Source organism: Suncus etruscus, chromosome 1 (assembly GCF_024139225.1).
Source record: "Suncus etruscus isolate mSunEtr1 chromosome 1, mSunEtr1.pri.cur, whole genome shotgun sequence".
NCBI lineage: Eukaryota > Metazoa > Chordata > Mammalia > Eulipotyphla > Soricidae > Suncus > Suncus etruscus.
This window is the reverse complement of record NC_064848.1, coordinates 195,572,212-195,589,912: the sequence shown is the minus strand read 5'-3', so window position 1 is coordinate 195,589,912 and position 17,701 is coordinate 195,572,212. Positions and strand designations below refer to the sequence as shown.

General features: G+C 44.9%; 1 long non-coding RNA gene and 1 other non-coding gene across 2 annotated transcripts; both read right to left on the bottom strand.

Moving 5' to 3' along the window:
- Window positions 1–3,254: 3,254 nt before the first annotated feature.
- Window positions 3,255–3,357, bottom strand: LOC126028726 (U6 spliceosomal RNA). Its single transcript, XR_007502464.1, has one exon. It is a non-coding gene; the product is annotated as a U6 spliceosomal RNA (small nuclear RNA).
- Window positions 3,358–7,154: 3,797 nt separating this feature from the next.
- Window positions 7,155–7,771, bottom strand: LOC126020504 (uncharacterized). Its single transcript, XR_007499603.1, has 2 exons — window positions 7,742–7,771; window positions 7,155–7,262 (listed from the first exon to the last, which is right to left on the bottom strand). It is a non-coding gene; the product is annotated as an uncharacterized LOC126020504 (long non-coding RNA).
- Between the last annotated feature and the right edge of the window lie 9,930 nt (window positions 7,772–17,701).

Sequence of the window (17,701 nt, the reverse complement as noted above, 5' to 3'; positions counted from 1 at the left end):
ACACTTCCTGAATCCTAATCCCTTGTTCCTGTATTCTGTACTCAAGTATGTTAGCATTTAGTTCATTGCAAACACTGGACTGGAAAATCAGCTTTTAGTTCACCCTAGAAATTTGAATAGTATGGAAGATATGTTGTTTTTTAGGCCATACCTGGCAGTGCTCAGGATTAGGCAGCCTGGCTCTGCACTCGGATCTCGGATCATTCCTGGTAGAACTCAGGAGACCATGTGTGGGTTTTTGGTGGTGGTGGTTTTTTTTGGGTTTTTTTTTTGGGGGGGGGGGAGGCAAGGGGTTGGTTTTTGGGCATACCTAGCAGCACTCAAGGATTACTCCTAGTTTCATGCTCAAAAATCATTGACCATATGGAATGCCGAGGATTGAACCCAGGTCTGTCCCAGGTCAGCCATTTGCAGGTAAACGCCTACCACTGTGCTATTACTCCAGCCCCCTATGTGTGGTTTTTGAGATTGAACTCAGGTCAACTGCAAACAAGGCAAGAACCCAACCTGCTGTACTATCACTCTGGCCCCCAATCAACTCTCTCAAGCCACATCATAACCTCCCTTCTATCTGGTGGGAATGGAAGATGAAAACATTTCAGGTGCTTCCTCCCTCGTGGGTCTGATTCTCTGCCTCTAGGAGGTAGCAGGAGGTGGTGGCTGTGTCAGGAAGACAATATCTGCGGTGATTGAAAAATCCAGTTTCTGCAAGTGACCAGGATGACAAGAGCAATTGCAATTCTTGCCTCTCTCTTGGGTGTCAGGAAATAGTTGAGCAAGATTAGAGTTTCTCTTTTTTTTTTTTTTTTTTTGGTTTTTGGGCCACACCCAGAATCACTCAGGAGTTACTCCAGGCTCTGCACTCAGAAATTGCTCTTGGCAGGCTCGGGGAATCATATGGGATGCTGGGAATTGAACCCGGGTCCATCCCAGGTCGGCCGCATGCAAAGCAAACACCCTATTGCTGTGCTATCTCTCCGGCCCCTGAAAAAGAGTTTCTCAAGATGGCCAGGATAGTCATTCATAACCCACTATCTTCTATATATCAGTAACCCACCAGAGCACCAGCTATCAAGCACCTAGAACTATATCTTAAAAGACATGCAAGATACTTATGCAGGGGGGCCGGGCGGTGGCGCTGGAGGTAAGGTGCCTGCCTTACCTGCGCTAGCCTAGGAGACGGACCGCGGTTCGATCCCCCGGCGTCCCATATGGTCCCCCAAGCCAGGAGCGACTTCTGAGCGCATAGCCAGGAGTAACCCCTGAGCGTTACCGGGTGTGGCCCAAAAACCAAAAAAAAAAAAAAAAAAATACTTATGCAGAAAAGGATCAAGGATTTGAGATATAAAGAAGATATAAATGGTGAGATCATCAAACATCCGTTTGATGCTCAGGGGTTACTCCTGGCTAAGCGCTCAGAAATTGCCCCTGGTTTGGGGGGGACCATATGGGACGCCGGGGGATCGAACTGCGGTCCTTCCTTGGCTAGCGCTTACAAGGCAGACACCTTAGCTCTAGCGCCACTTCGCCGGCCCCAATGGTGAGATATTTGTCATTTTGAAGATTCTGTATTGTAGAAATACTTCTTTTGAAACTGATGTATTAATTCAAGGCAGTAGCATTCAAAGTCTCTTGTGTTATTTTTTTTTAATAATATGATTTTTATTTTGATCATCGTGGCTTACATATTGTTGACAATATTATTTTAGGTACATATTTACATAAAAGCAAGGGGGATTCCCATCACCAGATTGTCTTTACCTATACCTCCATTTTTGTCCTCCCTCCCATTTCCTCTTCCCTCACCCTCAGGGCGGCTAGAATATGTGGTCCCCTCTGTATCTGACCCACTACCTAGTAGTCTTGCACCTGTTTGGTCTTGATGTCTCCCTTATTTCCCCCTCTAACTGGAGGTAGGACTAGTTAGTTCAAGATGGATGGTTTTGTTTGAAAAAGAGAAAAGAAATAAGCTGGGGTAAGAGACTAATATGCCGAAAATGTGCGGAATCCTTCTAGGGGCTCTCATCAACGCTTTGAGAGATCAAGGAGATAAAGAAGGTGAAACACTCCCCCCGTACCAAAAGCAGTGTCAAATATCCAGTGAGGATTCCGGCTATATCGATTAGCACCACAAAAAAACAAGCAAACGAGAAAAAAAAAAAAAAAGAAAAGAAAAACAGACAAACAAAAACAAAAAAAAAAAACAAAGAAAAACAGACAAACAAAAACAAAATCTTGTGTTATTTTTAAAAGAAAATATTGGAGGCTAGAGCAATAATACAGTGAGTAATACACATGCCTTGCACATGGCTGACAGGCTGACCCTGGTTTGATCTCAAGCATCCTATATGGTCCCCCAAACAGTAGTGATTCCTAAGTGCGGAGCCAGGATGTGAAGCCCAGAAATCAAACAAACAAACAAAGAAAAAAGTCATATTGGCATTAACTGTAATAATTCCAAACCAATGTCAACACTATTAGTAGTTTAGGATATTCTACCTTTCAACAATGGAAAGCAAGGATTATAATATATGTAGCAACATGGACAAAACTCAGTATTAAGCAAAAACATCAGACAGAATAAATTGGATATAATTCCACTTATATTAAATTGAAGGATGTGGAACTAAACATGGTGATGTAGAATATAGACTTGGATGGTCAAGGAGAAAAGGAGATTCAGAGAAGGGTGGGTTGGGTTTATGATCATCCCCAGCAATTGTGCCACCAGTCCCTCATTAGAGTTCATTACATTGTATATGAAGAGAACTCCAAAATTGTGTGTAGAATATGTAGTTTAGGGCCAGAGTGAGCACAGAAGGTAGGGAGTCTTGCATGCAGCCGACCTGGGCCCAACTGGAGTTCAATTCTGGCATCCCATATGGTACCCTGAGCCTGCCAAGAGCAGTTTCTGAGCTCAGAGCCATGAGTAGCCCATGAGTGCTGCCAGGTGTGGCCCCAAATCCAAGACCAAACAAACAAGAATATGTAGACTTGAAAACGCCTAAGTGCAACCCTGAATGTAGAGGGAAGGGATATAGTTATTGAGGCACCTATTGATCCTCTCTCTTCCCTTTCTCTCATCTATATACAGAAGGGCCAGGAAGATGGCTCAGTGATTGGATTAACTGGTCCTACCTAATCAATATTCATACTCCACCCTAGGGTGTGATCTGATGATAGGATCATTGGATTATTTTTCCTATTTGGTATTCCTCTTCCACCCTAAGGTGTGGCCTGGTTTTTTTTTTTTTTTAAATATGAAACGCTTCACAAATTTGTGTATCATCCTTGCGTAGGGCCATGCTAATTTCTGTATCTTTCCAATTTTAGTATATGTGCTGCCGATACGAGCACTGTGGCCTGGTTCTTGTCAATAAAAGCAGGGTCTGAGGAAGGCAGGTGCTCATTCTTGGTATTCCTCCACTAAGCTGCATTCCTTTATTCTTTGTTTTTGTTTTTGTGGGTTTTTTTGGTTTTTGAAGGCCACACACAGTGTTGCCAGGTTACTCCTGGCAGGCTTTGGGGACCATATGGGATGCCGGAGATCGAACCCAGGTCTGTCCTAGGTAGTTATATGCAAGGCAAATGCCCTACCACTGTGCCATCACTTTGGCGACTAAGCTTCCTTCCTTCTTAGGAGCAAAAAAGCTTGTGTGGTGGGTTCCTTCCTTGCTTGAGTGCTGGATTTCTTTTTTTTTTGGGGGGGGGTCCACACCTGGCAGCACTCAGAGGTTATTCCTGGCTCACGCTCAGAAATCGCTCCTAGCAGGCTTGGGGGGCCATATGGGATGCCAAGATTTGAACCAATAACCTTCTGCATGCAAGACAAATGCCTCCATTCTATCTCTCCGGCCCCAAGTGCTGGATTTCTTGAACCCGTTTTTGTTCCCTTTCACTGTGTGGATTATTTCCTGCATCAACGTCTGCTTCCAGTCCTGCATCTCACTAGCTCCTCGTTTTGGAGCCCTGGGCTCCACTAGCAAGTGGTTATAACCAGGGTCAGTCCAAGAATTTAGTCCTGAGCATATTATCTACTGGTCCTGCCAGCCCCACTTCTGGGGATCCCGGTTGAAGTGGGAAACTGGGACAACCCAGAAGTCATCAATGGAGTTGAACGTGTGTGGATAGGTTCTGGGGAAGAGGGGCACCGGGCAGGAGAGAGGACCAGTATGTTAGCCTTCTTGGTGCCCGGCCTTACCCTTCTTGGCTGCAACCAACATTTCAGAGATACTAGTGGCCTCACCCACTTGTATTTACATCTTCTTGCTTCAAATAGGCCTCCTGGATCTTCTGGTTTCTGTTGTTGGGCTTTCGTGAGCCTTGGATGAGAGGCCAAGAACAGTCTGGAGTTCATTCAGGGAGACCCACACCCATGCCGAGAGTGTACTGAGTCCCCCTGTCTGGTTTCCCCCAACTCCTGCTGGGTCACTCCTTATGGACAGCATCCTTGGGGACATTGGATAGCTCCACAATTACCTAGATGCAACCTAGGGAGCTAATATGAAGGGATTCTGCCTTACACATTGATGCTGGCACTTGGGAGGCCTAGTGGATGCAAACTGGCTTCTCACAGTAAAAACTGCAGGAAGAGCAAAGATGGCGACTCAGCATCCACCACTGGGGTATGAGCCCCCTTCCCCAATTTTCTTCTGTCCCTTGGGCCATGCATTCTGTCCTGAAGATCACCTGTGTAAGAGACTGTCCCAGGGGCCCGGAGAGATAGCACAGCGGTGTTTGCCTTGCAAGCAGCCGATCCAGGACCAAAGGTGGTTGGTTCGAATCCCAGTGTCCCATATGGTCCCCCGTGCCTGCCAGGAGCTATTTCTGAGCAGACAGCCAGGAGTAACCCCTGAGCACCGCCGGGTGTGGCCCAAAAACCAAAAAAAAAAAAAAAAAAAAGAGACTGTCCCAGGATGTTCTCAGGCTGGGTCTCAGGCTCAGACAGACATAGAACCAGCAGCCGGGTTCATTGTTTCCAGACTGACTGAGAGAAAACAGCATGAATGAAGGGTTACTGGTTTTGGAGTACTGTATTTAGCATCTGTCTGGGCCTGTCCCATCACCCGAGTTCCTTCCCCCAGCAACTCTCTTATATGGATTCTCCCCCTAACCTCCCTCACTCTCACAGAAGCCCAAAGTTAGGTTGGAAACTTAGTCCAGAGTCACACAGTGAACCAGGATTCAGTCCAGAGGCTCTGGAGTCCCCTAATCTCTTAGTCTCTAGGAATTAATTCATCTCTTCCTTTAGTCCAAATATCAGCAGTGAAAGGGAGAATGTTCTGCTCAGAAGTGTTGCTTTTCAGGATCTGGAGTGATAGCACAACAGGTAGGGGCTTTGTCTTGCAAGAGGCCGACCCAGGTTTGATCTCCAGCATCCCATATGATCCCAGGAGCCTGCTAGGAGTAATTTCTGCATGCAAAGCCAGGGATAACCCCTGAGCACTGCTGGGTGTGGTCAACCCCCCCTCCCCCCACCAAAAAAAAAAAATAAAACACACTCAGAAATCCTGAAATTCATCTGGACCTGTGTATGGGAGTCTCTCATTCCACTTAGCATTCCCACAGTGGTTTTTTTTCCTTCTTCCTGGTCACGCTTTGACTTTGACTTCAACCACCTACAGAGATGTGGAGGACTCATGAAATAACTTGTTCTACCCATTGGAACTCCCTGACCCATAAAACCAAATTAATAATAATCTTTGCTTTGAAGGAGATTGGCACAGAATGAGTGCCTCACAAGTATGATTAGGTGCTGTGATAATGAGGACTCACCTAGTCAGACGGTCTTCCTTGGGAATAATTAAATTCAGATCCACTCCCAAGAAAAACAGAACAGGAAAATTAGGGCCAAGTTTTCTCAGTCCAGAACCCTAGAAATCTCTGGGCTTTTTTTTTATTTGGGGGGGAGGGGTCATACCCAGCAGCGCTTGGGGTATACTCCTGGCTCTGCGCTCAGAAATTGCTCCTGGCAGGCATGGGGGACCATATGGGATGCCGGGATTTTAACCACTGTCGGTCCTGGACCAGCTGTGTGCAAGGCAAATGCCCTACCATTGTGCTATCTCTCCAGCCCCAGTCTCTGGGCTTTTATTGAATGTACAGCTCTCCAGTTGAAATATTTAAGGCAGGAATTATTTTATTCCCTATTATTGGCTATGGGCCAGGAAGAGGGGGTTGTTGGAGAGGGGGTTGTTCCCCCACAGGGGGGAAAATATCATTTGTTTTGTTTTTCTTTTGTTTTGCTTTGTTTTTTTTGGGTCACACCCAGCAGCGCTCAGGGATTACTCCTGGCTCCACGCTCAGAAATCACTCCTGGCAGGCATGGGGGACCATATGGGATGCCAGGATTTGAACTTTTGCATGAAAGGCAAACGCCTTACCTCCATGCTATCTCTCCGGCCCCAAAATATAATTTCTTAAGGTCCTAAAACCTTAAGAACCTAGAACCTGTGACTGTCTCCTTACTTGGAAAAGGGTCTTTGCATGTGTCAGGAAGAACCTCTAGGTGAGAAGATCATGGATGAATAGGTGGTTTAGGTGCTAGAACAGTAGTACAGGGGAAAGGCCTTGCATGTGGCTGACCCAGGTTTGATCCCCATATCTCAGTGTCTGCTGAACTCACTGAAGTGATTCCTGAGTGCAGAGCACTTCAGTAAACCTTGATACATGTGTGGCTCCACCAGCAAAGCATGATTTGCTGGACAGCAAAGCAAAACAGCAAAAGCATGATTGAAAGTTATGACCCAGAGGGGACCAGAGAGATAACACAGTGGTTAGGCATTTGCTTTGCACACAGCCGACCCAGTACGGACCCGGGTTCAATCTCCGGCATCCCATATGGTCCCCTGAGCCTGCCAGGAGCGATTTTTGAGTGCAGAGCCAGGAGTAACCCCTGTGCACCACCGAGCATGGCCCAAAAACCAAAAAAGAAAAGAAAGTTATGATTTATCAGTCAGGAGCTTCCTGCCCCATCCCTGGGCTGATGGCACAGCTGGGCATTGAACCCCAGTGGGCTAAAGAGATGGAGCCAATTTCACTGCATGGGCCAGGAGAGTTTCACTCTCTCTTTGTGTGTGTGTGTGTGTGTGTGTGTGTGTGTGTGTGTGTGTGTGTGTGTGTGTTGTGTGTGTGTGTGTGTGTGTGTGTGTGTGTGTAAAACAGCTTTTTGAAGAGTGTCTTGCCGTGAGATGTAGCTTATATTCTGAAATTTTACACCTTGAGTTCACAGTAGACATGGTCAGTTTTACAACCACCCTCATCTGAAAAGTAAACAAAGGTCATTCAATCAGCTTTGGAAATATATCCAGAGACTCAAAAAACATCCTGTTTCTTTAGCAGCCGAATCAGCCTCACAACTCCAAACATATTTTTATTTTCTCTTTTGCATTTGGGGATACACTCTGGGCTTCTTGGAAGTCTGGGGACACCAGGGGATGCCTAAACACTGCCAGGCTCTGAGCTGAGGCTGAAACCCAATGCTCTCTCCAGCCCTTTGAACATCTTCAAAGCCCCAACAGTTCTAACTATCACTAGATTTGCCGGGGACCATGTTAAATGATATCTTGGAGAAGTGCCCCTGCAGCCTCTTCTTTGGATTATTCTCCTGATCTTTTGTATTAGGTGGAGCAGTGAAACTGCTGACTTCTGCATGTGGTACCTTCTGCCTGTTCCTGAGCACCCTGCCAACGTCCCAGTACCTCCTGTCTAGAGCTCGTCTATCACTGCATCTGTAACTCACCTTGTCTTCCTGGGGCCATGTCTGGGAACACAGGGCTGGCATACTGGATTTCCTGGGCATGTGCACCTTCTGGGTGAGAAAAAAAGAACAGTTACTGAGTCTCGAAGCTGCATCTCCACTTATTGGAGGACAGTAGCTTAGCCAGTGGTGCTCACAATGGCAGGAGTTTCTGGCCTTTGTGGAGAGCAAGCACTTACCTTCTTCAGCCACAGGCACATAAAGCCTTGGTTCCACGTCTGGCTGAGACTCTGCCTCTGTAAAAAAAAAAAAAAATGGAAACCAGGTGAATGGGGAGTCAAAGGTGTTGGGTTTGGCATGGTAGATTCATTGCTTTTGGGTGTGCCTGGAACAGGCTGGGCTAGGCCTCAGTCAATAGTGTCTGTTTATTCTCCTATTGGCTCAGGGCCTGGGTCTGTTTATCATAAAGTAGCACCAGTACCTGGGTTGAGGTGCTCAAAGGGCTTGGAACATGGCAGATAAGGCAAACCTGCAGGGTGTGTTGGTCTTTGAAAACAACCAGAGAGTACATGGATGCCCTCTGGCGAGGCCCCTTTGTGAATACTTGGGCCTATGTTCTCCCTGGAACACACAATTAACTGGTTTGTCTCTTCCTCTCTGGAGAAGCCCATGTTCTCTCTTGAACACATGCTTCTCCCTCTTTCTAAATAAATTTAGTACTTTTTCTAAAGAAAAATAAATAAATCGGGGCCAGAGAGATGGCATAGAGGTAGAGCATTTGCCTAGCATACAGAAGGACGGTGGTTCGAATCCCAGTGTCCCATATGGTCCCCTGAGCCTGCCAGGAGCGATTTCTGAACACATAGCCAGGAGTAACCCCTGAGCATTGCCTGGTGTGGCCCCCCCCCCAAAGAAAACAAAACAAAAAATAAATAAATTTCACATCTTTCTAAATAAATGTGCATAAAATATCTATGGAGAGATCTGTGGTAAATCAGGGGTGATTTCCCAGTAATCCCTGGATAAAAGGGCCTGAATACCAGGGATAAGAGACATTATTTATCCTCTGCCCTCTTTTATTGGCAGGAGGCACAGGGGCTACACCTGGCCACACTCAGTGCTTACGCCTGGCTCTGCACACAGGGATCTCTCTTAGGGGACCCTGGGGACCATATGGGGTGCCAGGGATTGAGGTATAACAGGAGAGGGGCACTTTGCAACTCTCCAGCCCCCATGTTATTCCATTAAGTTTACCCATGTGTCTGATGGCCTAGAAAAAGGACACCCCAAAGCCCTCCTTACCTGCTTGCTTCTTCTTGACATTTGCATATATTATAGCTTCCTTTGGTTCATTTTCAGAGAGTCTGGAAGCATTTTCTCTCTTAATGTTGCATGTATAAATCAGTACAGAGGGATTAAGTCAATTTACCTGCTTTGTTTTGTTTTGTTTTGTTTTGTTTTCCCTCGCTTCCTCTGACTCTAAAACCTGCTTCCAGGCTTAGGCCTCTGTGGTACAGGAAACCCCCACTTGGCCACCTGCTTCCTCAGTGAGGTTACAGGAATTGAGTCCAGTTCTGTAGGACACACCCCCCCCCCCCTTCACCTGTGAGACGCTGTGTAAAATCTGCAGCAGAGCCTCATGTATCAGGTGTCTGATGGCCTAAAATCAGGACAAAACCTAAGTCCACCCCAAAGCCTTCCTTACCTGCTTGCTTTTTCTCGACATTTGCATATATTATAGCTTCCTTTGGTTCATTTTCACAGACTCTGGAGGCATTTTCTTTCTTAACGTTCCCTGTATGAAACAGTGCAGAGTGATTAAATCAATTTACCTGGTTTGTTTTGTTTGATTTTGTTTTCCCTCACTTCCTCTGACTCTAAAACCTGCTTTCAGACTTAGGCCTCTGTCAGGTACAGGAAACCCCTACTCAGCCACCTGCTTCCTCAGTGGGGTTCTAGGGATTGAGTCCAGCTCTGCAGGACCCCTTTCACCTGTGACTCACCCTCCCCTAGACTTAGAAGAGCTGCCTATGAGACACTGTGTAAAATCTATAGCAGATGGACCAGAGCGAGAACTCAGCAGTAGGACAGACCCTGGTTCGATCCCTGGCATCCCATATAGTCCCCCGAGCCTGCCAGGAGTGATTTCTGCACTCAGAACCAGGAGTAGCCCCTGAGCATCACTGGGTGTGGCCCCAAACCAAAATAAATAAATAAACAAACAAATAAATATTGCAGCAGAGCCTGAAGGTATCTGGAGTGATTTCTGAGCACAGAGCCAGGAGTAACCCCTGAGTACCATTGGATATGACCCAAAAAACAAACAAAAGAATTCTATTTTTGTGATACCCTGGGCTCTTTTTGTTTGTTTGTTTGTTTGTTTGTTTAATGTAGTCATCTTGAAATTACTTGAAGTTGGGGGCTGAAGTAATAACAGCACTGAGTAGGACGTTTGCCTTGCACACAGCTGACCCAAATTTAATCCCGGGCATCCATATGGGTTCCCCGAGCCTCGAGTCTGCCAGGAGCAATTTCTGAGCATGGAGCCAGGAGTAACCCTGAGGCACTCTCCAAAAGAGTAAAATAAAAAGAACTTAACTTAAAATGATTCACAATCGGATTTGGGCATACAATGTTTCAACACTAATCCCTTCACCACTGTTCACTTCTCTCCACCAATGCCCCCCACCATTTGCTTCTTGCCCACCAATCTGACCCTACAAGAGGCACTTTTAAAAAAAAGATCCTGTCTACTTATGTCAATACTGTGAGTATTCAACAGGACAAATCGAAGATCTTAAGCTCCATTTGGATTTTAAGCATTCGACTGACTTACCTCATAAATGTAGTGACTGCTTGATGAGGTTTGGGAAGGAAAGGGAATTAATTAGTCACCATGCCGATCCACGAGACAACCTTGATCTCCTTGTCTTAATTTTTCATGATGTTAATGTAAAATAATAAGTTGAACTTTTTTTGAGATGTTAAACATGGGCAATCTTAGCCCCATTTATGAGAATTCTCTTATGTAAGTAGTCAGATTTTTATTTTTAATTGTCCCATTTTCTTGGCATTGCTTACATTTTTCAGTGTATAGTTGTGTATCCTAAGTGATACTTTCAATACACGGTTACGTTATAGTTTTAACTACTCTTGATGACTATCCTGTTTCTGGCATGTTCTCTGATTCCATGAAGTGATAAGAAATAGATGTACTAAAGAAACTACAGCTCTTCTACCTTTACTATAGGTGCTATGGATTTTTTTTTAAACTAAAGATAAGCTCAGTTGTTTGTGTATGAGATCCTTAAAGTATTGTGTTCCCTCAACCTAAATGCAACATAATATACAATTAAATTCATTGATAACTCCATTGATAAATTCAAAAAAAATAGATCCTGTATTGTGATTTACAGTCCTGCTACTAATAGGGCTTCGCACAAAACACTTTACCCCTTTCAGCACCATTTTCTCCTCCCGGTTAAAGATTTCCGTCCACCAAAGTCATAGCCCCCCTCTGTCCTAGCCCCCAGCCCTACCCCACCCCTAAGTGACATGTCTTCCTACTGAGGATCAATTCTCCTATTTTTTGTTTCCCGGGTCTAGGGACATTTGTTATTCCACTATTATTATTTCTTTATCTCCTGTATGTAAGAAAAATCATTTTGTGTTGATCTCTCTCTCTTCATTTCACTCGGCATGCTATTCTCCAAATTTATCCGTGTAGCAGAATATTGCCTGATTTCATCTTTTGTGGGGGAAATGCACATCCAATGTGGCTCAAGGGTAATTGTGGCTCTGAGCCAGGAATCACGCTGGGCTGTACTCTTTGCTGGCAAGGAAAGCACTTTATCCACTGTAGTATCATTCTTGGCTTGCAAGGCAAGCTGCTAATCTGCTGGATTAACTCTCTGGGCCTAATTTTATTTTTTCTTAAGAACAAGTAATATTCCATTGGGTATATATACCATAGTTTCTTTACCCAGTCATCTTTTCTTGGGCACTTGGGTTGTTTCCAGATTTTAGTTATTGCAGTTAGTGCTGCAAGGAACATAGAAGCAAAAATGTCTTTTATCCATTTGGTTTCGAGCTTTTGGGGGAACAGGAACTTCCACAAGGAAGAAATACAAATGGCCAAAAGGCAGATGAAGAAATGCTTTACATTACTAATAATCAGGAAAATGCAAATCAAAACGAGACACTACCTCAAACAACAGAGACGGGCACACATCAAAAAACTAAAACAGGGGCCCAGAGATATAGCACAGCGGTGTTTACCTTGCAATCAGCCAATCCAGGACCTAAGGTGGTTGGTTCGAATCCCGGTGTCCCATATGGTCCCCCCGTGCCTGCCAGGAGCTATTTCTGAGCAGACAGCCAGTAGAAGCCCCTGAGCACCGCCGAGTGTGGCCAAAAAGAAAAAAAAAAAAAAAAAAAAAAAACTAAAACAGGGCCAGAGCGATAGCACAGTGGTAGAATGTTTGCCTTGCACACTGTCAACCAGGACAGAACCAGGTTCGAACCCTGGCATCCCGTATTGTCCCTATGAGCCTGCCAGGAGTGATTTCTGAGTGCAGAGCCAGAAGTAACTCCTAAACACTGCCGGGTGTGGCCCCAAAACCAAAAAAAAAAAAAAAAAAAAACAAACCTCACTCAAAAAAAAAAAACCCAAAAGCAGAAACTAGTGTTGCTGCAGATGTGGGGAAAAAGGGAACCTCATTTACAGCTGGTGGGAATGTCAACTGTGCCAGCCTTTCTGGAAAACAATATAGATATTCCTTAAAACACTAGGAATTGAGTTACCATTTGACCCAGCTACTCCACTTTTGAGATAGGCTCTTAAAAGTTCTCTTTAATCTTCTGAAAATCAATGACTTCTGAAGTTTTACAAGTATTAATTTAAGGGGTTACAAGTAAGTTCCAGGGACCCGGAGTGATAGCACAGGAGGGTAGGGTGTCTGTCTTACACTAGATCTAACCTGGGTTTGATCCTCGGCATCCCATATGGTCTCCTGAGCTGCTAGGAGTAACTTCTGAGCACCACCTGGTGTAGTTCAAAAACCAAGCAAACAGGGGCCAGAGATAGCATGGGAGTAAGGCATTTGCCTCGCATACAGAAGGTCGGTTGGTTCAAGATCCTGGCGTCCCCATATGGTCCCCTGAGCCTGTCAGGAGCGATTTCTGAGCATAGAGCCAGGAGTAACCCCTGAGCACTGCTGAATGTGCCCCCCCACCAAAAAAAAAAAAACTAAGCAAGCACAAATCAAAACAAGTAAGTTTCAGCAGGTAGAAAATTCATAGATATAGGAATTTAAATAATAAGAAGTGTTTATCAGACATATTTAACTTTATAAGAATGTGCTAAACACTTTTCAAAGTCATTCTATTTTGCATTCGATATGAATGTAAATTCTCTATATATGAAAATTCCAGTTGCCCCATGACCTCATAAAAATTGAGTATTGTCCATATTTTTTGTGTTTTAAAGTATTCTGTTAGCTATGTAACAGTATCACACTGTAGTTGTAATTTTTATTTCCACTCAGGGCCGACTCTGACAGGAGACCATGTAATAACAGTAATCAAAACCAGGATCTAACAATTAATAAAATTCCAATTAAAAAAAACACACAACAAAATAGGACATCCTTCATGTAAAGCATGAACATGCCTTTTTTTTTGGGGGGGGGGGGGGTCACACCTGGTGCTGCTCAGGGGTTATTCCTGGCTCTGCGCTCAGAAATCGCCCCTGGCAGGCATGGGAGACCGTATGGGATGCCAAGGATCAAACCCAGCTTCAATCCAGGTTGGCTGCATGCAAGGTAAACACCCAACCACTGGTGGTTACCTCTCTGGCCCCATTAGTTGTGTATTATTCTTTTGTACAATATCCCACAGTTTGATGAAATTGGCTTTACATTATTAAGCTTTGGAATGATGTATTGTAAATTCTTCATCTTTATTTATCTATTCAAAATTTTTTTTCGGGGGAAAAAAAGAAAAAATTTGTTTTTTTTTCAACTTTAATTACTTTGTCTTTTATGAAAATGTATCCTGATGGGGCCGGAGAGATAGCACAGTGGCGTTTGCCTTTGCAAGCAGCCGACCCAGGACCTAAGGTGGTTGGTTCGAATCCCAGCATCCCATATGGTCCTCCGTGCCTGCCAGGAGCTATTTCTGAGCAGACAGCCAGGAGTAACCCCTGAGCACTGCCAGGTGTGGCCCAAAAACCAAAAAAAAAAAAGAAAAAAAGAAATGTCTCCTGAGAATTCAATTGTTACATTTATGTTTATTGTAAAATTTATTGTTTACTGCTGTTATACATAATTTTACGTAACACTACACTTTATGGCTATCATGTAGGGGAAAAATAAGTCTATTTATAGGGTTGGAAGATAGTACAGGGGGTTAAGGCACTTGCTTTGCATAACCCGGTTCTGTCAGTTCGATTTCCTGTTGCTACATGCCTGCTAGGGACTGTTGCAAGTGAGCCCCAAGAATTGAGCTAGGAGCAATATTGAGCAACAGTGGGTGTGGTCCCCCAAACCGAAAGTAAACCAAAATGTCTGTTTACACTTTGCCGTCTGTTTAGAGAGTTGGAACTGTCCTGACTTCCAAACAGCTTATATTCTGCCAGTTGCACAGTGGAGACTCAGAGGTGTGGAAGCCTGCCCTATGCTGAAACTCCAGGGTCTTTTTTTTTTTTCTTCTTCTTCTTTTTTTCTGTTTTTTGGGCCACACAGGGTGACACTCAGCGGGTTACTCCTGGTATGTGCTCAGAAATCACGCTCATTGGCTCAGGACCATATGGGCCGCTGAGGATAGAACTAAGGTTGGTCCTGGATTGGCAAATGCCCTACCGCTGTGCTATGGCTCTGGCCCCTGGGGGCCTTTCTTGCACATTTGTCAAGTGGAGAGGTGCCAAAGGGTGTCAGCTTTGAAAGTTCAGCTCCTCTGATTGAAGTGGTAAATCCCTTGAGGAAGGAGTAAGCAGGCTCATGGCAGAGTCACCCGGTTTGACTTCATGTGCTGAGTTACCTCTTAGCATAGACCCAGTCCACAAACAAAGTGCTTGCCTTCTAGGAGTGGCCAAGAGTCTTTCTTGTCAAGTCCTGGGACCAGAGTGATAGCCAGCAGGGAAGGCATTTGCCTTGCACAGAGCTGACCCAGGTATGATCCCTGGCATCCGTATGGTTCCCTGAGCCTGGCAGGAGTAACTTTTGAGCTCAGAGCTAGGAGTAACCCCTGAGCACTGCCGGGTATGGGCCCCAAACCAAAACAAACTAAAAAAAAAAAAAAGTCTTGTCAAGCTCTGTCTTATCATCTTTAAGGCTCAGGACAAAGATGAGAACATGTGATAAATTAGTGTTTCCGGCCCGGAGAGATAGCACAGCGATGTTTGCCTTGCATCAGCCGATCCAGGGACCTAAGGTGGTTGGTTCGAATCCCAGTGTCCCATATGGTCCCCCGTGCCTGCCAGGAGCTATTTCTGAGCAGACAGCCAGGAGTAACCCCTGAGTGCCGCCGGGTGTGGCCCAAAAACCAAAAACCAAAAAAAAAATTAGTGTTTCCACAGCCACATCTAAGACAGGCAGAGTCACCAGGGCCAGAGTTAGAGTGGGAGCACTGATGGACTGAGTTCCTAATGGCTGCTGTGTGATGCACAACGCATGCCTATGCCTATTTCTATGTTTGTACAGGCTTCCTATCCATCAAGAATGGGAAATTCTTTGAAAAATTCTTTGACTTTCATGAAGGAGGACCAGAGAGACAGCCCAGAAACCTAAAAATACACATTTTCATGAAGGGAGCTGCAGAATCCAGCCTTAACACCACCCATTCCTCGGATTGTTCACTGGGGTGATGGCCTAGAAAATAAATGAGGGGCCTGGAGAGATAGCACAGCGGCGTTTGCCTTGCAAGCAGCCAATCCAGGACCAAAGGTGGTTGGTTCGAATCCCGGTGTCCCATATGGTCCCCCGTGCCTGCCAGGAGCTATTTCTGAGGAGACAGCTAGGAGTAACCTCTGAGCAATGCTGGGTGTGGCTCAAAAAAAAAAACAAAAAAAAAAAGAAAATAAATGAGTTATATTGGGGCCAGATAGATAGCACAGGGCGTTTCCCTTGCACCAAGAGAGAACACAGTGGTAGGGCATTTGTCTTGCACTCAGCGACCAGGGACAGACTCAGGTCTGATCCCTGGCATTCACCATATGGTCCCCGAGCCTGCCAAAGAGCGATTTCTTTTTTTTGTTGTTGTTGTTGTTTTTTTGGGTCACACCTGGCAGCACTCAGGGTTACTCCTGGCTCCAGGCTCAGAAATTGCTCCTAGCTGGCTCGGGGGACCATCTGGGATGCTGGGATTCAAACCACCATCCGTCCTGTTCAGCTGTGTGCAAGAGCCAGGAGTAATTCCTGAGAGCCACTGAGTGTGGCCAAAATAAAGAATAAGTTATAAAACACAGGGGTTAGAGAGTAGTACAGCAAGTAGGGTAATTACCTTGCATCTGGTAGGCCTGGGTTCAACCTCTGGAACCCCACACGGTTCCTCAAGCACCTGCCTGAAGTGATACACTGAAACTCAAGCCAGGAGTCTCCCTTCCCCTGAAACATTGTCAGATGTGACCCCTCCCCCCAACCATAAATAACTTAAATAAATAAATAAATAATAAATAAATAAATAAATAATAAATATAATAAATAAATAGAGTAAAGGAAAGGACTGAGATGTTCAGGACAGCAGCATGAACTGTAAGTCCCACACCAATTCCCTCTCCAGGGCCATGCTCTCCTTTTCCTTTCCATTCTCATCCATACGGGGTCATGGTTACAGCTTAGCCCTTTATTTTAATCATCTTATTCTACCCGCCTGCAATCTTTGTCTTAAGATCATTTTCTTTATAAATTTAATGTGTTTTGTTGCCTTTTCATAGTTAATATTTTCAATTGAAAATTGTTTTACTGTGGTGTATTTTAATGTACTTAGCCTGTTTTTAAAAATGTATGTTTGCATTTATGCTGTAGTACTTGTGTGTAGGAAAAGGTAATAGGAACAGCAAGTTCCCCAATATAGTTTAAAAGTATAGGAACATGAAAGTTCCAAAATAGTGCTTGGTAAAAATAAGCATTAAGAGAATTTTAAGTGTATAGTATATTTTGCAAAAATGTTATGTTTTTGAAAAGGGCTGGTATATTAATTTTCACTTTATTACATTGCTGGCATAAAAATATTAACCCACCATTGGCTAAAGAGGTGGAGTCACAATTACAATAGGGTCTTTATATTTCAAAAAAGGGGGAAATGTAGGGTACCTATCTGAGACCCACCCATTTCTGGGAGGGGTCTTGGGAACCGGATAATAGGTGTGACCTTACCTGCAAGACCCGGCCTATTCCTGGGAGGGGTCTTGGAATAGGTAGATAAACCCGGAAGCCAGGGGATTAAGGGTCTTTGCGTTTTGGCCCTGCTGGGCGCTCGGAGGAAGATGGCTGAATTATAAGATGCAGGGCTAAGAATGGCCGTATGCTTGAAAGGTTATGAGATAGGCCACACACCTGTGGTGGTCAGGGCATGAATAAAGATGATGCTTCCTAATGCCTGCATGTGAGTGAGTCTTGATTACGCCGATCACCTGGGCCTGGAACCTGCTGGTTCATGGGGGTTGCTGAGCCACGTGGCCTGGGATGGCAGAAAGAAATCCATCGCCATCCATTGCCATCCAGCCCCATCGTTACTTATTTGACACAACACTGGTCACTCTTTCCCTGTCTCTACCCCTTTTCAATCCACTGATATCTGTATCCTAATCTCATGGAGATTTTTCACCCAATAGTACTCAGGGGAGACTCCTGATTCTGTGCTCAGGAGTTAACTCCTGGTAGTGCTCAATGGGGATCATATTGGGGATCAAATCTGGGTGGACCACATGCTAGGCAATCACCTAACCTGCTATACTCTTATTGCTCAGATCCCCCCAGGAGAAGATTCTTTTTCCCCCCTTGC